This window comes from Quercus lobata, chromosome 11 (assembly GCF_001633185.2).
Source record: "Quercus lobata isolate SW786 chromosome 11, ValleyOak3.0 Primary Assembly, whole genome shotgun sequence".
Lineage (NCBI taxonomy): Eukaryota > Viridiplantae > Streptophyta > Magnoliopsida > Fagales > Fagaceae > Quercus > Quercus lobata.
In genome coordinates this window covers 34,636,841-34,654,735 of record NC_044914.1, presented here as the reverse complement: position 1 = coordinate 34,654,735, position 17,895 = coordinate 34,636,841, and the positions used below count along the sequence as shown (strand labels likewise).

General features: G+C 38.8%; 1 pseudogene; it reads left to right on the top strand.

Annotated features, from left to right (window-relative positions):
* The first annotated feature begins 3,754 nt into the window (after positions 1-3,754).
* On the top strand, positions 3,755-5,178 carry LOC115967378 (annotated as a pseudogene).
* The last annotated feature ends 12,717 nt before the right edge of the window (positions 5,179-17,895 follow it).

Below are 17,895 nucleotides of genomic sequence, written 5' to 3'. Positions count from 1 at the left end.
AGTAAGAAGCTTAGAGGGCTTAAGTGCATTAGGTAGATTAGGCTTGGAGGGTCTTCTGCTATTCATGTATCCCAACTTTATTCTTTAGTAGATCATTAGACTGCTTGGAGGGCGGCGGAGAGGTTTTTCGCCGAATTCTTCGATTTCTTCTTCGATAACACGTGTCGGTGTTATCTTTGTATTTGTATCTCTCTTCCCTTACTCTTTACCTTTTAATTACTGCTGTGTTTGTGATTAATTATGGTTTAGAGTGTTTTACCTAGTTGGTTATAGCTTATATTCATCATTAAGCACATATATTGTTTGTGTATAAGCTTATGTTGGTATTGTTAAAATTGGGAGTCTAAACATTCATTAGTGTTTTACACACTAATTGAACTTTCAAATCTAAACGAGGAAGACAAGGCTGCACCTAGTTTGATACATCTCAAAGCTTGCTATGCTAACTGATTATGTTACTTTGTTTTGCATTCTTGTACAATGTTAGGGTCACATTTTTTATGTATTGACATATCTTTTGACAAAATACACTTTTCTTGTAAATGGATAGATCTAAGTTGGGTTTAATGTATCAAGAAGTGTGTTGTTCAAACATAACAAGTGGTATCATTAAAGAAATAAAGATTGATCCAAGAAACAAATGAAGAAAAACAGTTTCAGTAATTCTTGACACTGGTCTTGACACTAGCATCTATCGAGAAATAATGGTGAAGCTCAACACAAGCTCGACACAAGTTCGATTTATCGAGACTTATGATTTTAGAATTCTAAGATCTGAATTTTGACCCATGACAACTTGGTGATTAGGGTTTCTCTCTCCACAACCCTAGATCATATAAAAGGCTTATTTTAAAGTCATCAAAGACACAGACTCAATTAGAGAACTCATACACTCTGTGAGAAGCTACTGCGTATGTGTGTCTTAAAGTTTTGTAACCAAGTACTTCTTGATCTTCAACACGCTTTGAAGTAAAGAACTTTGCAACCAACAACAACCAATTAGTTGCTTGGAGTTAGTCACATATTGGGATTTGTACATGCGAAGAAGTCTTCTACAAGATCAAGTCGACTGCAAGTTAGTATTTTGGGATAATTTAGGGTTGTGGTACGATTCCTTATACTTGTAACCACTTCTTGTTGATTAATGAATTCTTAAGAATGGTGACTTGAAATTCACCTAGTGGAGTTTTTACCTTGCAAGAGGTTTTTCTCCATTCGTCAACAAATCACCTTGTTATTTAATTTCCGTAGCATATTAATTTATTTGGTAATTTATTAGTGCCTCCATGATTTACATGTAATTTGATCTAATTAATCAACTTAGATAATTGAATTAATTAATTAAGGTCAATTTATAACCCAACATACAATAATAGATTGTGCCTTAGTTTAGAATTATGTAGTTAAATGATTAAATTTACTATTTCCAAGCAGTTTAATTTTTTGAGAGAATTAGTAATTTAACACATGGTATCAAAGTAAGAACTTCTGAGTTTGACCTCTATCTCCTTTACATTACATTCCATTTAAAATCCCATTTGTAAAGTTGTGATTTACAATTATTTTGTGTTGGTTTTAATTCCGTGCTAAATTTTATTGTAATTTTGTTTAATCTTATGTACCCTGTATTTTATGTGAGATTTCTTTGTATGGGTTGTGTGTGTGAGAGAGTGTGAAGATTTAAGACAGAATTGAAGATCAAAAGAGTTTTCACAGGTAGCTCGCGAAAAGCCTTTTCGCGAAGTGAAACCTTGTGCTTAGCACATGACTGGAATGCGAAGAGTCATGACAGATGGTGACAACTGGTTTTCGCGAGTAAGGCATTCTCGCGAGATACTCGCGAAATATTCTGTTTTACTATTTTGTCATATCTGATACACCATGTCTCTACCCACACTATATATATCCACATTATCCACATATTGAGAGGAGTGCTTTTCAAAGAGAAAACCCTATCCATAACCCTTAAGAGTGGGAGATTGTCATACCCATAATCCATTGTGGTTTTCCTCAATTTCTACCTCTCATATCCAAATCCTTGAGAGGTTGATAGCCCAAACACTTACCACACCAATCCTGAGTGTAAAGTGAGGTTTTGGTGCCGCTGGAAAGCATTGGAAAAAGCCATATGTTTGGTGGATGCAATCTAACTGAATTGCGTGATCCAAAGAGTTAGAGAAGACAAGGCTTCGTCAAGTCAGTTGGTAGTAGGAGCTTGAAGGGCTCAAGTACATGGGGTAGACTAGGCTTGAAATGTCTTTTGTTATTCATGTACTCCAACTTATTCTCTAGTGGATCGATATACTGCTTAGAAGGCGGCGGAGAGGTTTTTCGGCGAGTTCTTCGATTTCCTCTTCGATAACACATTGGCATGTTATCTTGTACTTGTATTCTTCTTCCCTACTTTTTTAGCTTTTATTTTATTGTTGATATTTGATGAATATGGCTTAGAGTAGTTACATTGTTTGTTCGCTCGCATTTACTCTATTCCGCACATAGTTTAAGTTAGTCAAATTAACCGAGCCGTAAGTTTAATTTCGAGGTCTAAACAGCTCTTGTGTTTTCATACAAATTCGAGCTTTCACCAAATATTTGGCTTTACCTATTAAAAGAGAGTTTGAGCGCATACGTGAAGGAGATTGTTAGAATTATGTGGTTAAATGATTAAATTTTCCATTTCCAATCAACCTAAAATTTTGAAATAATTGGTACTTCCCATCGATCAAGAACTATGTCCAAATAAAAATTATTGAGCACCATACATGTGACAAATTGATGACAGCATAAGGAAGTGAAGATGATTGTTCAAGTGCTTAGAGAAAATCCAAAAGGCTATAGGGATCCCTTTATTTTCCTACGACAATCTTTAAAAGAAGTTATCATTGACAATTAATTTTAAGTAACTGCTCACCAAAGAATGTTACATTACATTTCACACATGTATCACCTAAGCATGTGTTGAAAAACTTGGCTGTTCGTATGCAGAGCAGCACAATACAAGTAGAAAACGTAACAAGAAGTCCGAACCTAATAGTAATAATAATAGCCGTTGGTTGACCGTTGTGGAAACTCCATATGTCCCACGAAAGGGCAAAATCTTGAGTCCTTCAAAGACAATATACACACAAGAAAAAAGGCAAAGAAAAGCATACAAATTCTCAAAAAGCATTTAATGGAGACTTAGCTAACTACTCCCGTTTACATAAGAGATAAAAAAGAAGCAATAGATGCGACATAACTTCTAGAAAAATGCCTCAGTCTCAATTATTTACAAGTATATTTTCCCTCATGGAAATAAATATTTTCATAAATTCTGGTTTGAAATTTTGAAAAATGATGCTTATGATGGTGAATGGATAAAGTATCCCAAAACAGAACATTCCAAATTTGGCCACAAAGTCACTTCAGCCTGTTTAGTTGCCAAGCTTAATTCAAAGAATAATATTCGAGCACAAGGAATTTTCCATCCTACTGAGATGTATTGGGTTACTAATTCAGATGGTTCTCTCCACACATATTTGGATGTTTCTTGGGTAACTTGTTATCATGCTCTCATAATGGCAGAATCCCTTAATAAGGGTATTTTTCCTGAAATAATACAAAAAATTATAAATAAACACTACAACACAAATCAAAATTCTTTGCAGAAAGTAGAATTATAATTACAAATTTGAAATTTCTCATACAACACCAAAAAATATAGCCTAGCCTACACTCTGTTTCGCCAGTCTTCGTTGTCATCCTTGATAAACATATGCGTACCAAAATTAGTCAGCTTCACATATTTTTCTTCCCTTTCATGGCTCAAGGCCACATGATACCAGCCATAGACATGGCCAAGCTATTTGCAGCGCACGGTATGAAGGCAACGTTTGTCACTACTCCTCTCACCATGCCTGTAGTCTCTAAAACAATTGAAAAAACCAATGCTCGAAGCATCAATATTGATATCAAAATCATCAAGTTCTTAGCTGTAGAGGCTGGCTTGCCAGAAGGATGTGAGAACATTGACACATTGATTTCCTCAAAAATGATTCCCACTTTTGTCTCAGCCACTTCAATGCTTCGACAGCCACTTGAGGATCTAATTCAAGCGTACCAACGTAGTTGCCTTGTTGCTGACATGCTCTTTCCATGGGCAGTTGATGTTGCAGTTAATTTGGTATTCCTAGGCTTGTTTTCTATGGTACCAGTTTTTTCTCAACGTTTGCAGGACTTTGTATCAGACAATATGAACCTCACAAGAAAGTTTCATCTGATTCTGAAATATTTGTCATTCCTAACTTTCCAGGGGAGATAAAGCTGACATTGATGCAACTGCCAGACTTCACCCAGCAAGAAGTTGAAATAGACTTTTCCAAGTTTTTGAAAGAAGCTTCCAAATCAGGGTTGAGGAGCTATGGGGTTGTTATTAATAGCTTCTATGAGCTTGAGCCAGATTATATAGATCATTACAGAAACGTTTGGGGAAGAAAGGCATGGCATATAGGTCCAGTTTCATTATGCAACAAGGATACTAAAGATAAAGCCCAAAGGGGAACAGAAGCCTCCATTGATGAACAAGAATGTTTGAAGTGGCTTGCTACAAAGAAACCCAATTCGGTTTTTTATATTTGTTTTGGAAGTATATCAAACTTTAGTGATTCCCAACTCATGGAGATTGCAATTGGTCTTGAGGCTTCTGGACAAAAATTCATTTGGGTTGTGAGGAAAGGCAAAAATGAAAAAGGAGAGGAAGATTGGTTACCGAAAGGAATTTGAGAAAAGAATGGCTGGTAAGGGACTAATTATACAAGGTTGGGCAACCAAATGTTGATTCTTGACCATGAAGCAGTTGGAGGATTTGTTACTCATCGTGGGTGGAACTCAACTTTGGAAGGAGTGACTGCAGGGGTGCCTATGGTCACATGGCCTGTAACTGTTGAGCAATTTCACAATGAGAATTTAGTAACTCAAGTACTGAAAATTGGGATTAGTGTTGGTGCGCAGCAATGGATTAGAATGGTTGGAGATGATATTAAGAGGCAAGCAATACAAAAGGCAGTAAGGCAAATTATGGTGGGTGAAGAAGTTGAGGAAATGAGAAGCAAAGCCAAGGTACTTGGGGAGATGGCAAGGGGGGCTGTTGACGAAGGGGGATCGTCCTACTCTGATTTGAATACAGTAATTGAAGAATGATAGTTGCCTTGTTCTTAATCTTGAGGCAAAAAAATTGCCAACATAGTTCTTTTGTCGTAAAATAAATCATTTATCTGTTTTGATGAGCGTGTGTTAGTCTTATTTGCTTAATTGTTCTTCAATAGTTGTAAGACATTGTCCTGTGAATTGATGATAAACTAGGCAAATGGCTTGTGCTATGCACAATATGGAAGTGCCTAATAATTCCAGTTTTCTATTTGTTCATATAACCCTTAAAGAGAACCTCATAATTGCATTTAATTTTGTAATTAATGTCTTAAGATAAGAACTTAACTTCTGTGATGCTTAGGCTATGTTTAGTTGGAGATGAAATAGAAATGATAGAAAAGAAATGGGAGAATAAGATTTTGGGTTGTTTGGTAAGGAAAAAAAAAGTTGGAGGATTTTTGGTGTGGCCTAGACATTTTCTCCCCTAGCTCACCAAAAATTGATCTCTCTATTTTGGAGAGAGAACAAGCATGAAAGCTTGATACAATTGGTGTTACTAAATTACCCCCAATTAATACCGCTCACCTGCCCCTCATTTCTTCTTAATTTGCAACTTGTCTGCACTTTGCAGTCTTGATATAGAACAGACAACACAGGCCTTTTAGAGCAGTAAGGGCATTAGAAGTCACGACACAAGATCAACGGAGGGTGCTAGTAGAGGCCATTGACAGGTTGAAGGGAAAATGGCATTCTGATCCAAACTCAAGAGCATCACCTAAATTTAGGAAAATTGCTTCGTTAAGGCCTCGAAAATATTGTTTTTGCTATTTATATTAATAGTTGTTTTTCCTTAATAACTTTCAGTTTAAATGTAAGAATATGGTCCCATCTATTTTGGGACGACTCTTAAGGTTAGTAATTTATAATTTTGCATTTAACTCAATTTTACTATTTTTGGTAGAATTCGGTATTTTGCCCCATAATTAATACAAATTAGTATTCTGGGTGTTTTCCTAGCCGCCTTAGGGTTTCTTTTACTATTAAAACATATTGTAGCCTCTAGGGCAATTTAGTTTTCAGATTTATAAAAATAGAGACTTTGTCTATTTTTCTCTAGTGGATTCTAGAACTTTATCATCTTGTGGATTCAAGGGACCTCTCGTGGATTCAAGGGACCTCTCGTGGATTAGAGGTTTTTATTTAGATTCTAACATGTTTAGTTTCTTTTTCCATTCAGAAAACAACGTGTTTGTTTTCTTACCCTCTTTTTTATTTGTTCTTTTCCAATCAACATGCTTTTTTAAATTAGTTGGTTTTGGCTTTTAAAAAAAAAAAAAAATCAACCATGGATTTTTTTCTTTTCTTAATTAATGGTGTTTTTTTTTTAATTAAATGGTGGTTGTCACTTTTAATATGTGTGTGTAACATAATGGAAAAGTATTTTATTTATTAATGTTAGTTTTTAGACCCCTTAAACAATTGATTAAACCTAGGTAATTAGCCAAGTTGTTACTTAGTCCAATAAAACAAGTCTAGGTTATCACAATATAAAAGATCAAATCATGCAAAGCAGTGGAAAATAAATAACACAAGATATGATCACCCAGGAAACCAAACCGGTAAAAACCTGGGGAGGATTTGACCTAGCTATCCTCAAGGTAAACTTGAATCCACTATCTTGAAAGAATCGAAATTCATACAATAAGACTTACAAGCCCCCACGCTCGACTTCTTATTGCTACCAATCAGTAGAACTTACTGACACGACCACGTGCAAGCTCCGAATCCACGAACTCCTTCTTTCTTGGATTCCCACCAGCTACAAGCACACCCGCTTGTGTATTCTTTAAGTTTTAATGGCAACAATTGAATTGATCATCAAGGTGTAGATAAATCTTCTCCTTGAAAACCCTAAGTTTGTGTAAAGGAAAGCTCCTCTAGATCTCACAAGAGATTTACACAAACCGCAAATATGAGCAACACTAAAACGTGGTTAGGGTTTGCCTTTTATACTTAGGACAAATAAGAAACCCTAAAAACGTTTTAAAACAAATAGGGCTGAGTTGGACGAATCTGCAGAAAAGCATTCTGCCCGAGTTTCGATCGGTCGAGCCTAAGCTTCGATTGATCGAGCCAGGCCGAAAGGCACAATGCTTCCTGCTTTAACTCGATTCCACTTTACATTGACACACAACTTTGAGCTAGTTTTAAACACTTCTAAACATATTGTTTTGATCATGGTTTGCCAACAATACACATTAGAGTTCTAAATACATAAAATCCTAAACTTTATAACCTAACAATTTATTTAATGATTAAAAAATATCATATCTTTACATATAATAAGAATATAAGAGTAAATTTATACAAACTATATATTCTATCCCTACACTTTTCCATTTTCCCAACCAAACACCATGAGAAAAAACTAAAAATTTTCTATCCTCAGACTTTTCTATCCCCGCCCAATTTTTTATGCTTCCACTTTTCCATCTTCCCAAAGTGGGAGGAGAGAAAATGGAGAAGGGATAAAAAAGTGGGTGAGATGGAAAAGTCATTTATTTTGTTGAGAAAAAAAAAATGAAATTATGGAAAATGAAGTTGATATAAATTTACAATTATGCCTTTATTAAATAAAGCAAAAAGCAACACTTTTTTTATATTAACAAATTGTGTATGGACACTTCAATATTTTAAAATAATAATAAAAAAGAGCACAAGCGCTAAAGGATAATAAAAAATAAAAATAAAAATAAAAAAACGAATGAAAAGTACAGAAAAAGTGAAAATCTAAAGAAGAAAACCAAAGGAAAAAAAAAAAAAAAAAAAAATGAAACAAATGGGTCATGGGTATAATAGAACAAGGCAAAAATCACAGGAAAAAAAAAGGGGGCCAAAGAAGAAAAATCGAAACAAACAGGTTAGGTCATGGTTTTTTTATTTTTTATCCTTGTCTTCAGTTGCCTATTTCCCTCTACTTTTTCCCTTAATTTCAAGAGAAAATATTTTAGTAGGTTTGGGAGAAAACGGCCAAGCCCTACCAGTTTTCCATCCACCAATCCATCCAACCAAATACCCCAATAAATTTCTTTCCCCTCCTCTTTTCTCTCCTATATTTTCCATCACCTCTAAAATCTACCAAAATAAATAGACCCTAAGTATACTCATTAATTAAGAGAGAAGAGGAAGACGAAAATGTACAAAGAAGGAAGTGTCATGCAAAGAGTAAAAGATTGAGTTCTGGTTAAATCATTTATATGAGACTAAGGTTATGAGTTGAAGATTCACATTATGCATGTGACACTACAATATGTAGATATGTTTTTTTTTTTTTTTTAATAGGAATATTTATATATGTTGAAAATTTAGTTTGTGCTCATTATTAAAATACAAATAGTAGTAAAAATAAAGTTTTCTTTATTTTGTGTTGCCTATCTTTTGGATGGAGTTTATCTTTAAATCGATTTTGACAAAATTTTCCTCCAACTCATTACGTAATGGTTCAAATGAGTATCTATGTATACTTTTAGTCACATGATTTATTCATTGACATATTTAATAAGTTATGTGATTTAATACACATGGATGGTTTTATAAATCACCATATAATAAGTTGGAGAAGATTCCTATAACCTGTTTTGGAGGACTTTTTTGTTGAATTTAGTACAATTTACATTAAAATTTTATGAAAATAAAAATATTAATTTTGGGATTAACTAGAAAAGTTATGTCTGCGTAAATGGCAACAAAAAGGTTAATATTAGACATTAATTATAAATTTATTCGTAATTACAAATTGTAGAACTACATATAAATTAAAATGGGAAAAAATTATGCTTTAAAATTCAAAAGTATATAAAGTATACTTCATTGAATTTTTTTTTTTAAATTTATAGTTATCACTATTATAATAATTAAAAAAAAAAAAAATCCAATGTGGCTTGGATTGGATGGAGGCGTTCAATTGTTTGTTCATGGGTGGTTATTTTACATGCAAAACAAAGGTACATTCTAGCAAGGTATTGCTTGAAATTATGGATGGCATCAAAAGATTTCAAATTTGAATTTGGGATTAAATAAAATTTTATTAGAAAGTTATGCTAAGTGGTTGCCAATAAAAAAGTTTATTAAAAATTTAAAGAAAATAAAACAGATTATTAAAACCAACTAAATAGGAATACTAAATAATTTTTTAAAATTTCTGTTTTAATAAGATAAATAATAAAATTAAACAATTTATTGAAAATTTTGCTTAGGTGGAAGGTTAATTGAATAGTACCTGTAGGGACACGATTCCTTTGCGGCCCATTAACATTTTTGGGCTCACACACGAAAGATCCCTCACAATATGATTTGTAGAGAGTGGGCTTGAAAAGCTAGCCGCTGGTCAAGGGGCGATGCCCGATCATGGTTTTTAGAGGAGTTCATGTAGAAAAAAGGAGTTGGGCTTGAACATTTAAGCCCTAAGGCGTCGCACCCTATGGGATGGGACTCCTCGGAGTTGATCCGAGGACCATTGAGGCCTTATCCCGGTTACCCAACGACGGACTTTCTTCAGTCAGGTCCGGTGTTGTTGAGAGGTTCTCCCCTATGTCGTCTTTCTTTTTCGGAGGTGGGATGGGACTCCCCCTCAGATTCACTTACTTTCTTCTTTTATACTAGCTTGCATTCGCTGTCCTTCGTCCACGTGTAGGGTCAATCTTTACAAAAACTGACATTTGTCCCATCAGTCCAATCCCGGAATTGTTGGGGATGGTTCGATAAAGCTAAAGAGTACGGCTCTGTCAAGGGCAGCTCATTGAATGGCAGTGAGAGCAGCTTTCCCGGATATTCTTTGATTCTCTTTTAAGCTTGGCCCTATACCGGTTTTATCCTTCTTCTTTTGGTGAGGTTTTGGATCTGCCGAGGACTGAGTTGTCCTCGGCTGCACCACAAAAATGTTTGGTGCTCTGCATTGTAGAGCTTGGGCCATAGTTCTCCTCGGCTCGGGCCTTTGGACTCTCTAAGGACAAATGGGCTTGGTCCGTGAATTATTGGGCCCCACAATAGCCCCTCAAAACCCTTCTATCCGACGTCCGGGTTGGAAAGGAGGGTTTTGGCAAACCCGGGCCCTTAATGTGGCTTAATTAGTTCAACCCCGCATTTATGTGAGCGGTTTTCCACCTGTCCAGGAAGTTAGCCGGTTTTCAAGGGATTCCGTTTAATCTGCTCGTGATCTACTCCTACCGCTTGGCTGTCCCAGACGCGCCCTTAATGAATCCCCTTTACGAGGCTCATTTATGTCCGGCGGCTCATCTGATAAGGTGGGGAAATGGAACGGACGCCTCTTTTTTCTTCAGATTCTTTTGGAAACTTGAATGCATTTAATACTCTTCGTTTTGCCCTTCCTATAAGAAGGCAAGCAGGAGGCCATCACTTTCATGCAGACTCCTTTCCTTCCTTTTGAGATCTGAAACCCGTAGCCTCCTTTAGCGTCTGCTTAGCCCGTTTGTTATACACCATATCAGTATACGCCTACCATAACGAACGATGAAGGAACCATGCCCCTCCTCAAGACACCATGTTCTGATAAAGCTTGAAATGGCTCGATCAGGGCAAGGGTGGCGCAGACTTAAGATCTGTCCCGCCTCTCTTTCAGCCAAAATCCGAAGCAGGGGCTCGTCACGTCGAATTCTCGGCGTGACTGAGTCGAGAACACCCAATATCAGCACCACCCGGCTCCTCACAAGCGTACCTAACATGGCACCAGTGTGTTAGGAGTCAGGGCTGAGGCAGGGGCGAAGTGCTTCTGCTTCTCCCTCTCTTTGCTCACTGGTGCCCTCCTCCGCCTTCCTCTTATAGTCTTCCCAGCACCAGTTCCGCCCTGGTGCTGTCCTTCTCCCTCTTTTGCTCTTCTCTTTGTCTCTTCATCTCTTCCCCTCTTCTTCTCCTCCTTCTCTTACTCATGTCCTCCATCTTCTTCATTCATCTCCTCCATCTTCTTCATTGATTTCTTCCTTACTATTTCCTTCTTCTTCATTCTTTTTTTTTTTTGAAGTGAGTTCTTCTCTTAGTATGAGCAGCAATGAGGCAGAGATTGGAGAGACTTTGAAGACAAGTTTAAAAGGCGTTTGACCGTTTGCTTATCTGTACTGTGGATGTTAGTGCTGCTTCGGCAGCCCCTCTTTTGTATAGGCTTGTTAAAGCCCCTTTTTGTACATTGTAATAATTTTTCATATTAATAAAAGTTGTTTCTATTTCATTTTGCATGTTTTGTCTCTGTTTTATAAATTTGCAAGCGCCGCTCGGCACAATAATATAGCATCTAGATCAATGTCAACTAAGACCAAAAATACTTGATAATAAAAAGATGTCGCCATAACTCTAATAAAAATGCTTGGCATAATAAGGCCGACCAGTGAAAAGTAATAATTACCCATGCTAGCCGAGGAGAGAACTGAAGGCTTGATGCCGTATGAGAAATAACCATTTGAAGACATATCACCCACCAGATGAACAGCCCTCTTAGGCCAATGAATACTGGGGCGTTCTAGCACCTTCCTTACACCTTCGTTGGGCCTAACCCTTTAGGGTGTTTAAGCCGTGGATGAAGTGACCTGACCTTTTATCAAGTAGCCCATCTTGCGAAATTCAAACCTTTTCTTATCCGAGTAGTTGGTTTCCCCATTGGCTTGAGTCCGAGGACCATACAAGGCATTGGTTCTGTCCAAAACTTGTAATAATAAAAAATTTTGTACTTGGTTTCCCCATAGGCTTGAGTCCGAGGACCATACAAGGCCTTGGTTCTGTCCAAAACTTTATGCTCTTTTTACGCACTTGGTCTTTCCTCAGGTATCTCACAAGTTTCCGAGCAGGAGGTTGTCCTCGGCAGCGGTTATTCCCCGGCGTGGGCCGTAGTCCGTGGGCCTCCATGTAGAACGGGCCTGGGACGCGAATTTATTAGGCCCACAGATTTAGAGGCATTTCCGTAGTCTTTGGTCACGCGGTACTTTTTGGCGTCCCAGTGTTCGAGGTGCGCCTTCACGAGGCTCCTTTAATATTGCAGATGGCGTGGGAAATCGAGCCGGAGACATTTTGTCCGTAGCGTTCCTTGGGACGTTGCGTGCATTAAATGCCACCACTTTAGCTTTTTGGAATAAATAGGAGAGAAAGCTGTCTTACCTTCGCACAAATCCTTCAGTCTCCTCTCCTAGTACATCATGTTTGAGGCGAGGGTTGGGGCAAAGGAACTCTCTCCGCCACAAAGGCGCCGTGTCTTCCTGAGACTCCAGATAGTGGGGTACGGGCAAAGGAGGCATAAATTCAAGAGAATATTCCAGTTCGAGAGAGGGGAAAGGGTGTTTCTCCCTCTTTTAGTCAAAATCCGAAGCAGGTTCTGGTCATGCCAGATTTTTGGTATGTCCGAAGAAGGAATTTCCGCCATCAGCGCCGTCTGCCTTATAGCAGGCAAATTTCTGCGGGGGCTTCCCAACTTCCGGCTCCCTGCACCTTTTCTGTAGATGGTGTTAGCCTGAGATCAGGTTCTTTGGCTGCCTGAGTTATGGGCACGTAGAAGCGTCGAGGAATAGTTTCCTTAGACGACATCTTGGAACAGTAGCCAATCTCTCCTCTGAGCTATCTCCGCGGCATCATCTTCACTCTTTTGTGCTTTTCTTTTGCTTATGTAGTTAACTCTAATGTAAGCTTGTTTCAGCTTTTATTGTACACTGTACTGTTCTTTTGTCTTAATAAAAGATGTGTTTATTTCTTTATACATACTCTTTTTTTTTTTGCAACAACCACTTTGGGTTTAAATATTAAGTCTAAGCCTGCCTTTAACAGTATTCTGGGCAGAAGAACACTTTAACACAAACCCTTATTAGTTTAAACTCGCAAATATTATCAAGTATAACAATGGTAATCCTCAATAGATTAAATTCATGGAACTAACCGAGATAGCTGTTGAGCGCTGCGCGGTGCACGCTAGACCAATTCCCGAGAACGATAAACTCTAAACAATTCGTCTGAGATGATAGTCGAGTAGCGAAGGACTTTGTGCTTTCGGGTAATATGTTGTACCGTAGCACATCATTCCCTTTGGTACGGGGGATCCGAGGGTAGACCGGAGAGCCCGTGCAATTAAGGGATTGACCCAACTGTTAACGAGGAGTTCTTTTCGGATGGATCTTGAGGTTTACGTGCCATAGTACTTGGTTTTCCCATAGGCTTGAGTCCGTGGACCATGCAAGGCCTTGGTTCTGTCCAAAACTTATAAGATTTTCTTTTTACGTACTTGGTTTCCCCATAGGCTTGAGTCCGAGGACCATGCAAGGCCTTGGTTCTGTCCAAAACTTATGAACTTTTTATGTTCTTGGTTTCCCCATAGGCTTGGGTCCGAGGACCATGCAAGGCCTTGGTTCTGTCCAAAACTTATGATCTTTTTACGTACTTGGTTTCCCCATAGGCTTGAGTCCGAGGACCATGCAAGGCCTTGGTTCTGTCCAAAACTTATGATCTTTTTATGTATTTGGTTTCCCCATAGGCTGAGTCCAAGGACCATGCAAGGCCTTGGTTCTGTCCAAAACTTATGATCTTTTTATGTACTTAGTTTCCTCATAGGCTTGGGTCCGAGGACCATGCAAGGCCTTGGTTCTGTCCAAAACTTATGATCTTTTTACGTACTTGGTTTCCCCATAGGCTTGAGTCCGTGGACCATGCAAGGCCTTGGTTCTGTCCAAAACTTATGATCTTTTTTGTACTTGGTTTCCCCATAGGCTTGAGTCCGTGGACCATGCAAGGCCTTGGTTTTGTCCAAAACTTTATGCTCTTTTTACGTACTTGGTTTCCCCATAGGCTGAGTCCGAGGACCATGCAAGGCCTTGGTTCTGTCCAAAACTTATGATCTTTTTATGTGCTTGGTTTCCCCATAGGCTTGGGTCCGAGGACCATGCAAGGCCTTGGTTCTGTCCAAAACTTATGATCTTATCTTTTTATGTACTTGGTTTCCCCATAGGCTTGGGTCCGAGGACCATGCAAGGCCTTGGTTCTGTCCAAAACTTATGATCTTTTTATGTACTTGGTTTCCCCATAGGCTTGAGTCCGAGGACCATGCAAGGCCTTGGTTCTGTCCAAAACTTATGATCTTTTTATGTACTGTCGAGGACCATGCAAGGCCTTGGTTCTGTCCAAAACTTATGATCTTTTTATGTACTTGGTTTCCCCATAGGCTTGAGTCCGAGGACCATGCAAGGCCTTGGTTCTGTCCAAAACTTATGAACTTTTTATGTTCTTGGTTTCCCCATAGGCTTGGGTCCGAGGACCATGCAAGGCCTTGGTTCTGTCCAAAACTTATGATCTTTTTACGTACTTGGTTTCCCCATAGGCTTGAGTCCGAGGACCATGCAAGGCCTTGGTTCTGTCCAAAACTTATGATCTTTTTATGTATTTGGTTTCCCCATAGGCTGAGTCCAAAGGACCATGCAAGGCCTTGGTTCTGTCCAAAACTTATGATCTTTTTATGTACTTAGTTTCCTCATAGGCTTGGTCCGTGGACCATGCAAGGCCTTGGTTCTGTCCAAAACTTATGATCTTTTTTGTACTTGGTTTCCCCATAGGCTTGAGTCCGTGGACCATGCAAGGCCTTGGTTTTGTCCAAAACTTTATGCTCTTTTTACGTACTTGGTTTCCCCATAGGCTGAGTCCGAGGACCATGCAAGGCCTTGGTTCTGTCCAAAACTTATGATCTTTTTATGTGCTTGGTTTCCCCATAGGCTTGGGTCCGAGGACCATGCAAGGCCTTGGTTCTGTCCAAAACTTATGATCTTTTTATATTGGTTTCCCATACGAGACATGCAAGGCCTGGTTTCTGTCAAAACTTATGATCTTTTTTTTTACTTGGTTTCCCCATAGCTTGAGTCCGAGACCATGCAAGGCCTTGGTTCTGTCCAAAACTTATGATCTTTTTATGTACTTGGTCCCCATAGGCTTGAGTCCGGGACCATGCAAGGCCTTGGTTCTGTCCAAAACTTATGATCTTTTTATGTATGGTTTCCCCATAGCTTGTTTGCAACTTGGTTTGTATCTTGGTGGTTCCCCATAGGCTTGAGTCCGTGGACATGCAAGGGCCTTGGTTCTGTCCAAAACTTATGATCTTTTTATGTACTTGGTTTCCCCATAGGCTTGAGTCCGAGGACCATGCAAGGCCTTGGTTCTGTCCAAAACTTATGATCTTTTTACGTACTTGGTTTCCCCATAGGCTTGGGTCCGAGGACCATGCAAGGCCTTGGTTCTGTCCAAAACTTATGATCTTTTTACGTACTTGGTTTCCCCATAGGCTTGAGTCCGTGGACCATGCAAGGCCTTGGTTCTGTCCAAAACTTATAAAATTTCTTTTATTCGGTTTACTTTTCGACCAGAAGCCCCTATACCAGGGCGGGGAAAGTTGGCTTGAGGCCGGAAGCCCCTAGAGATGCCCGCGCCCTTGGCACTGTAAGGCGTAGCCCCTAGCAGAAGCTTATGCCGGAGCAACAACTGTATGTCGCCGGAGTTGGAGGAGGCCCCAGGAATTTCTGCTTGCTAGAGAGCTGACTCCACCGCCACCTGCGCCAACGTGTAAGCCTTCCCACAGACGGCGCCAATTGTAGGGACACGATTCCTTTGCGGCCCATTAACATTTTTGGGCTCACACACGAAAGATCCCTCACAATATGATTTGTAGAGAGTGGGCTTGAAAAGCTAGCCGCTGGTCAAGGGGCGATGCCCGATCATGGTTTTTAGAGGAGTTCATGTAGAAAAAAGGAGTTGGGCTTGAACATTTAAGCCCTAAGGCGTCGCACCCTATGGGATGGGACTCCTCGGAGTTGATCCGAGGACCATTGAGGCCTTATCCCGGTTATCCAACGACGGACTTTCTTCAGTGAGGTCCGGTGTTGTTGAGAGGTTCTCCCCTATGTAGTCTTTCTTTTTCGGAGGTGGGATGGGGCTCCCTTTAGGTTTACTTACTTTCTTCTTTTATACTCGTCTGCGTTAACTGTCCTTCGTCCACGTGTAGGGTTAATCTTTACAAGACTGATATTTGTCCCATCAGTCTAATCCCAGAATTATTGGGGATGGTCGATAAGGCTGCAGAGTATGGCTCTGTCAGGGGCAGCGCATTGAATGGCAATGAGAGCAGCTTTTCCGAATATTCTTAGATTCTCTTTTAAGCTTGGTCCTGTACCGGTTTTATCCTTCTTCTTTTGGTGAGGTTTTGGATCTGCCGAGGACTGAGTTGTCCTCGGCTGCACCACAAAAATGTTTGGTGCTCTGCATTGTAGAGCTTGGGCCATAGTTCTCCTCGGCTCGGGCCTTTGGACTCTCTAAGGACAAATGGGCTTGGTCCGTGAATTATTGGGCCCCACAGTACCTATTTCCCTTTCAAAAAATAGTTACATATTGTACTAATTAAAAGATGAGTCAGAAGGTTGAATCCACCATTCACCTTACTGTCTTTGAAGTACCTATTAATTTTTCAAATTAAGAGGCTATACTTGTGGTATGTATATAGAATAATTGTCACTAATCTAACTTATTTTGATTAGTATTCGGTGTAATATTCTAGTATTTGTGGTGCAATTGATTAAGTAGTGAACTTCCAAGTTGGATATTAATAGTAAGAATGAGTAGTTAATATAATATAATTGAATCTATACTTATTTTTTATGAACATAATTGAATCTAAACTCATAAGTCTAAATTTTTTAGATTAAATGGTATCTCTAACTACTTAATTGGAGTATCTTTTTATACTCTCCCCAATAGCAGACAGCTATACACCCTTTATCACGGTTGGTTCAAGCACACACCTTATACCATTTTTTTTTTTTTTAATAAATAATTCTACATCAATTTTAAACTATTCTTTTAATATAATACTCCTAAGGTCAATTTTAAAGTCATTTAAAGATGCGAATTTGATTAAAGAATCAACGTTTAGTAGTTTTAGTAAATGCTCCTAATATTAAATGATTCATCGCTATTTGCATGACATAAGCGAATATGTCACAAAGAGAAGAAAATGCCCTTTTTTCTACAATTGATAGGGATTAGGGAAGACTTGAAGACAAGATGACTCGTGACTTGGTGTTCACACAAACAAACAAGTTACCTTGTCCTTCTTATCTCATTCTTTTATTATTTTCATATTATCCTTTTGGTTACTCTCTTTGACCCAATCTTTTACTTCATTATTCTTACTTTCTGGACAAATTAAACCTCAGTATAAGCCTACTTATATGTTACAAATTTACGAAGTGGTCAGAATCTGTTAGTTTTGCTTCTTCTTCTTCTTCTTCTTCTTCTTCTTCTTCTTCCTGTTCTTCATCACCATTATGGATACTGAAAAGCGGCAGCTTCACTTGTTTTTCTTCCCATTCCTGGCTTCAGGACACCTGATCCCAGCCATAGACATGGCCAAGCAATTTGCTTTGCGTGGTTTGAAAATAAGCATAATCACCACTCCTCTGAATGCCTCCTTGTTCTCCAAAACCATTGAAAAAAGCAAAACCATGGGGTTAGATATGAATGTTCTTGTCATCGAATTCCCTTGTGTTGAGGTTGGATTGCCCATAGGATGTGAGAGCTACCAATTGGCTACTTCACTTGATCTTCGGACGAAATTCTTGATCTTCGGACGAAATTCTTTCAGGCTACCGCCATGCTAGAGCAACCACTCGGGAAACTTATTCAAGAATATGCTCCTGATTGCCTTGTGGCCAGCACTTTGTTTCCTTGGACCACTGGTGTTGCTAA